General features: G+C 32.2%; 1 pseudogene; it reads left to right on the top strand.

Moving 5' to 3' along the window:
* Positions 1-7,976, top strand: part of LOC106472831 — a 24,101-nt pseudogene extending 16,125 nt beyond the window's left edge.

Below are 7,976 nucleotides of genomic sequence, written 5' to 3' on the forward strand. Positions count from 1 at the left end.
ATGTTGATGGAGTTTTCTAGTGGAATATTTTCTGGGGGAAAGGAAGTGGATGCTAATTGGTGACTGGTTTTATTCCCTAAAATTTTTTATAGGTATGTCTAAAATGGTGCAATTTTAAGGGTGATTAGCTTTTTAACACTGAAAGTTATTATAGAGAAATAAACCATATTTGTAAAAAATCTAGGGGGGGAGCTTCCCCCCCTGCCCTATGGAAAGAAACCCATAACAACATGTATTATCCTTTTGGAAAGAAAAACATCCCAAGTTAATTTATTTCAAGTTGCACATCTATCAGTAGATGTTATCAGAATGTGAAATTATAGGAACAATGGACGGTGTAAAACACCTGATGTAGCTGACAGACATGGAATTACCTATGTGTAAAAAGTTTGACATGAATTAGAGTATTACTGTATCTGACAGTATTTATTGTGCTTCTTTAAAATATTTTGTACTAGTATGTAAATTAACGTTTGTTTAACAGTGGCTTATTAAACTAAATTTATCACTTTTCTGTGTTCAGACCATTAATTATTTTCTGTCTTCTCTTTTAGATCTAATGCTATATATGGGTACATGGTAGAATATAAAAAGGTCAGAAATTTTGGAAGTTTGGCAATTAATTTTTTAACATAGATTTTACTATACAGAAAAAAAAAGAACCTGGCTGTGTATGAATTTTATCTTGATTTTAGTGCTACTTGTACAGAAAAAACACTCGAGTGTATTAATCTCAGTGCCATAAATGCAGAAAAAACGTGGGTATATATAAATTTTATATTGATTTCAATTCCATATATATATATACAGAAAAAAAAACACTTGGATGTTCAAATTTCATATTAATTCCAAATGCAGAAAAACACATGGGTATGTGCAAATTTCACATTGATCTTATTTTGAACAGTACATTCTAGCAACATGGTTTTAAGCATCTCTGGAAAAACACATATGTTAGGTCTATACCAATGTAACTTAGATAAATTGATTGTATTTATGTTAGTTAACATTGTAGGCAAGGAAAGTTAGAAGAAATGCTGATGAGCTGATTAAAGATAACCAAGAACTGATGGATAAGATTGAGGATCAGAAGGATGAAGCTGAAGATCTGTTAGACGAAGGGATACGTCAACAACAGGTAAAGCTACACCTAATTACGTAAAATGATGTATCTTTGTTTATCCAAAAACGTGATGGGTAACAAAGATTGGATGAAGAATGGAGGAATTTACTATAAAACCAGTTATTTTTTACCTGTAATTATGTGTCATGGACAATATTAGTTATGTCAAAGAATGTAAAAGTGGATAAACCTGAAATTCAGTTGTGATTTTGTTGTTGTTTAAGTACAAAGCTTTATAATGGGCTATCTGTGCTCTGTCCACCACGGGGAAACAAACCCTTGGACGATAGTGTTGTAAGTTCTTAAACTTAATATGACCCACCAGAGGACTTCAATTAGGAAAATATTTAAAAGTTATTACCTAAGTTTAAACAGATCTATGAATTCTAATTCTGTAATTCATCTAACTTATTACTTATATTCACCATAGAACTTTTACAAAACTTATCACATTGTAGGATATGTTAAATAAAAAAACAACCCAAAACATGAACACAATGAATCATAACAAATATATCATCAAAGTACATGTATTTTCTGTTAATAAATTTTACAATCAATGCTTCAAAATTAAATTTTAGGAATAATGAAAGTGTTATTTTGTCTTGTAAATATTGTGAATTTAAAAAAAAATTGCAAGACCTCCAATTTTCTTTTCCCCTGTATCTCTAGATAGTTTATTTTGTAATAATTCCAAAAAGATGTTTTTTCACAATTTTTTTTATTTAACACAGATGCATTCATTGTTTAATAAAAGAACAGAAAAACATATTTTCTTAGGAAGTTATGAATGTTCTCTCTTTCTTCTTCCTTTTCATACATGAACAGGGTGTAAACTTAACTATGTGAAGTCAAATGGTAGAGTGTGTTGTTGTTTTTTATAGCAAAACCACATCGTGCTATCTGCTGTGTCCACTAAGGGGGAATTGAACCCCTGATTTTAGCACTGTAAATCCATAGATTTTAGTGCTGTCCCACTGGGGGACCAAATGGTATCAAACTTGGATTTTCCAACAGAAAGTGTTTATCTCTCTGATCTCTCTTTTTGCATTACTGTAGTTTTTGTGTTACCACATAATATTAACCGCTATTAGTGAGGAAGAATTCAAATAATTAAAAATTAAATACAATACCTCAAAATTTAATAACAGTAAAGAACATTAGGGTATAACCTGATATTCCTTCCTGCAGAATATGTATTTCAAAATTTTTCCTCGAGTTGACATTTTTTTAAAATTAATATACATGCATATAATAATGATTAACTGCATAGTTTTCTATAGTCCTAGTTACCATAAATTTAACCTCGTGAAGTTTTGCACATAGTTTATCAGAATTAGGCTAGCTGTGACATGTAGATGATCCAGCATTCTGGTCCTTTTACCATTTGCTTTACATATTGTTACGCCTCCATTCGTTAGTTAATTTTCTGTATAATTTCTTTCCGAGAGAAACTTTAGCGGTACAAGTCCTTTCTTAAATAAACTGGTTTATTCTTTCTAAATACAACTTTGCAATACACTTAATTTCCACAGTCATGCTATAACAAATGCTATAATTCACAACGAACGTCTCACGTGCTCGACTCAACAATACAGCACAACAATACGTCTCTCTCTGTCAGCAGTTCAATTACCCGTTGTTGCCGTCAGTTCTTGGCTGCTTATATATATACAAGACTACCGCATATCTAGTAGCCTCTCGAGACTTTGGGAAGGGACAGGATCCTTCTAGAAGTTCATGACGTGTTACTAGCGTCACGTGACCCCTGCTGTCGTAACAATATCATTGGTAGGTGATTGGTGAAATTAATTTATATCTCTCATAAATTTGCACATACAGGATAGCTTAAATAACACTAGACCTAGAGAATTGAGAATCACTTGAAGTACATCCTTTTATCACTAAACAAATTATATAATTGAAAATGATTATATAAAGTCAATTACAAAGTGAAGACACTTTAATCCCTTAAAGTTTAAATCCAATTCTTCCTGGGATGAGCACTATTAAACAGTTCTCTTACGACATTTTAGTACCAGTACTCTGACACATGTGTAAGTATTCTTGACATATTAATCTTCCCTTAATTGTTTAAATCCAATTCTTCTTTATGTAAGAAATACAATAGATAGTATTATTTCTCAAGGATACTATATAAGCTTAGGTATTTATGTAAGAATTACAATAGATAGAATTATTTCTCAAGGATATTGTATAAGCTTAGGTATTTATGTAAGAATTACAATGGCTTAAGGATGTTGTTTAAGATTAGGTATTTATTAGTCCAGTAAATTCTTGGTTTGTATCCTGTTCTTGCAAACTACACTTCACACTTTGGGGTTGTTGGTGAGCTATAAAAGTGACAGTCAAATCCCAATATTCAGTTATACAAGAGTAAACCAAGTGTTTTCAGTTGGTGCTAATGTCTCGCTGTTTTTCCTTTTGTCTGTCAGTTCAAAAGGAAGAAAAACTATGTCTAAAAAACAAACAATAGTTTAGTACTAGACACATTAATTTCTGTCAATTGTATGTTATATCACAATATGAGTTTATTTATTTATGTTACAATGTGTTATGTCATTTGTTTTGCATGTGATATTAGACTTGTTGAGTATGACAAACTAGGTTCTCAACAGATTTTAATAAGTTGCTGTTTTGTTGTTGTTGTAAGTTGGGAGGAGGATAATAAACTTATTTAATCCCAGTGTTACCGTGGTATCAAAAGTAGGCCAAATAGTTGCAAATTTGGATAGCCAACTGAAAATGTGCATATGATAAGCAGAAAAAAAGATCATGTGTATTTGAAATGTTGAAATACATACACACACACATATAAATATAATTCAAGGACAACAAGGGACCACTTAGTCCATCTAGACTATCCCATCCACTATACTAAACTCTCTAAAATAGAAATAAAACACTCTGAACTCTGAGTCAGCTCTCAGCATTCAAATATTTATCAAGCCTTCCCTTAAGCTTCCTTAAATTAATTGCATCTACCACGTCTGAATGCAACTCATTTCAAATACCAACCACCCTGTTAGAAAAATAAAGCTGTCTTAGTTTCAGATGACTCCTACCCTACCAAAATTTATATTTGTGTCCCTAGTCCTACCATTCTTACCATTAGTACAATAAAAAAGAAAGACGATGTATCAACACTACCAATCCCCTCAACAATACCTTTTAACTCTTCCTTTTTTCAAGAGAAAACAAGTTCAGAGATCTTAACCTATCATCGTATGATAACATTTCCATCCAAGGTATCATCCTAGTATCCTTCCTCTAAGTCCTTTCCAACAATTCAAGGTCCTTTCTGAAGTAAGTCGACCATAGAGAAAAGGGTTAGTGAACTAGTATGAGTTTTGAAATTATATAACAATGTAGTCAAAACCCTATTAAAAAAAAATTAAATGGAAAACTATCAGCTGTAAAAGTCTAAATAGTAGAACTTGACTTTTCTCAAACACTTGAACCGAAATGCATTCCTCAATATTTTTATAAGATAATTAATTCTCTTTGAACATTAGTGGTATGCTAAGAAAACAAGTTGAGCCTTCTAAAACTACAATGACAAGAACAAAAAAATGCATTAAGGTAGCCATAAGTAATATTTATATCTTTATGACTACAGAAAATTTCAAGAATTTAGATTACTTGTTTCCCTGAAAGGGGGCCAAATGCCGTCTGAAGGGGTCACCTGTTATAACAACTCACACCACTCTACAGTAGTATGTTGTCTGTCAGTCAGTCAGTAGACACTAAAATGACGTCACATGAGGGATGCGTAACAATGCAGTTTGTACTGTTGCGGCATCAGTAAAACTTGCACACGTCATGAATCACTAGAAGAATTATCCACTCTGTTGGTTACAACACAGCATGACATATGAACTTCAAAAGCAGGAAATAAAAATGTTTGCTATTCTTAATTTTGGTTTTATTTACTCTTGAAACAGAACACACTGCAGAAGTACATATAGTTTAATAGTACATAGATTTAGAGTTTATTATTACTGATTTTTACAGCTTACAGACGAAATGCTTGCTGATGCTGATGTTGCACTGGTGAAGGCAAAGGAATCTCTAGCTTCTGGAGAAGGAACACTTGAAGAGGCTAATAACACCTTGGATACCCTGAAAAGTAAACCTCAGTTTTGAAGCTTTGAAACATATTCGTGGATTATCAGTTGTAGCAAGATGTATTCATTTTATTTCAAAGATACGCTCCTTGGCCAGGATTTAAAGCAATAAAAAATATAATTTGAAAATATTTTTGTCTTATTAAAAAGTTCTGAAAGGAATACTTTTTTGGTACAGGTATTTGTCAAACACATTAAAAGTAGTAAATATCTGTGAAGTGTAAAAAAAAAAAGGAATTTAATACTGTGTTGTGTTTGGTTCTTGTTTAGAGTTTGATAAACTGGTTAAAAACAGTAAGGAAGAGGCTGATGATGCATTGAAGAAGGCTCCAAAGATTGAAAGATTGGTTGAAGAAGCTGAAGAAAACACAACGATGCTGAAGATGCTCTCATTGGAGCAGGAGAAAATGCCGTGTTTGCTAGAGATGTAGCTCAAGAAGCTCAGAAAATAGCTGAACAAGTTTCAGATGTATGTATTTTCAATTAGTGGTGTTTATGTTTGTATCTTGTTTCAGTAAACAAATTGGAGTACATTAAAAATTATAAAATGAGTTGCATTTACTAAGTTGATAAAATTGAGAAGAATCAGTAGGAATAAGTACAAAGTTTCCAAGAGAATTTATAAAAAGTAAACAACGTTTTTATTTTATTTGTTTAAACACAGGTAATTTTTCGATCAAATAGCAAATTCCTTGTCATATGCCCCCCCCCCCCCCCACGTGGTACAGCTGTATGTCTGCGGACCTACAACCAACGCTAGAAACCGTGGTGGGCAGAGCACGGATAGCCCCTTGTGTAGTTTTTTTGCTTAACTTCAAACAAACAAATCATGATTTTGTATTTATTTTTTCGTTAATGTAGATAGCTTACTTTGATCAGAAATTAATATGGATAAATTCTAGATTAGAATTGTTTAGATTATAAGGAAATCCCTTACAACGATGGAAACTGGGATTTGATATCCGTGGTGTGGGCAGAGCACAGATAGCCCATCGTGTAGCTTTGTGCTTAAGTACAAACAAACAAATCCTTCTTTTTAGTTTTATTAGTATATAGTTAGAGCTGGTGATTATCTTGATTAATTAATTAATCCAAATTATATTTAAATTAATGTTACAAAATTAATCAACTAATCAAAATTAGTATGTCCAATTATTATTGTTTTTGTGTGTGTGTTCCATGTGATTGAAATGTTACCATTATGATTTCTCATTATCATTATCAGTGAAATCAGTTATTATTACAATGTACAAAAATCATGAATTAATTGAAACTAGTGTGTTTCCAGTTGTTACTATTTTTGATTATTCTAACTATCAAAAGTTTCATTTGAGAATAATTGATTAGTTGAATGTAATCAATTGATAAGTCTAATTAATTGATTACCAGGTTTCGCTAATCACCGTGCTCTAGTTTACAGACCTTTGGAATGAATTAAGTGAACCTCATTGAATGGTAACATTTTCTGTAAATGTGCATTAATATAATTTGTCTCATCAAACACTAATTGTAAACGTATACTGTTAGTTGTTTCCGTGTACTCTATTGATAGTTGAATTCTTAGAAAAAACAATAGATAGTGAACACAGGAAAATTTGAGAATGTACTCTTCACACATTCACCATAAAACAGGGTATGGTATTGGAGCATGTAGTAGGTTTTACCTGCGTTAAGGATGCTATGGTAATATACCTATGATACTTTCTTTGGTATATATATCAAGGTTATCAATATTAATGAATATTATGAGAGCCACAGTGAATTACAGTATTAATAGAAAATAGCAAACAAGTCATTATTGATTAATTTGTGTAATTTGTATAGGTGTGAATTAACTCTACCTGTATATTAAATTAGTTGGGCCCCCAGTGGCACAGCAGTATGTCTGCGGACCTACAACGCTAGAAACTGGGATTCGATATCCGTGGTGGGCAGAGCACGGATAGCCCCTTGTGTAGCTTTGTGCTTAACTTCAAACAAACAAATCATTACTTGGTTGATTTTGTATTTATTTTTTCATTAATGTAGATAGCTTACTTTGATCAGAAATTAATATGGATAAATTCTAGATATTTTTTTTAGATTATAAGGAAATCTCTTACACAATTTTTTTGTATGTTAATTTATATTTTGTGAAACACCTAATTATATGTCTGCCATTTGTTTTTCTTACGTCTTCGTTAAATATGTGGTACAGCTGAGGTTTCACACCAATTGAATTGACTTAATTATTGTCTTAGGATGCAGGTGACATCAGAAAAGAAGCAGATCAAACAAAAGATAAAGCAGGCCAGTTACAGGATCAAGCTTTTGACATGGCTGAAGGAGTGGCTGACACTGCTGTCCACATGAAGGACTATGAAAATCAGGCTGGTAAGGATGAAGACTTGGTTGAAGAGGTTAGTCGTAATCTACTATGTATATTTGTCTGTACACCTAATTGCTTTAAAAAAGTTTGTAAAACTCAAGCAGTTGTTGAGTATACCCTCAGAGTTATCTTGTGAGTAGTAGTACCCTTAGGATTATTCTGTTTATAGTACCCTTAGAATTATTCTGCTTATAGTACCCTCAGAATTATCTTGTGAGTAGTACTCTTAGGATTATTCTGCTTATAGTGCCCTTAGAATTATTCTGCTTATAGTACCCTCAGAATTATCTTGTGATTAGTAGTACCCTTAGGATTATTCTGTTTATAGTGCCCTTAG

This window comes from Limulus polyphemus, unplaced genomic scaffold (genome assembly GCF_000517525.1).
Source record: "Limulus polyphemus unplaced genomic scaffold, Limulus_polyphemus-2.1.2 Scaffold5646, whole genome shotgun sequence".
Lineage (NCBI taxonomy): Eukaryota > Metazoa > Arthropoda > Merostomata > Xiphosura > Limulidae > Limulus > Limulus polyphemus.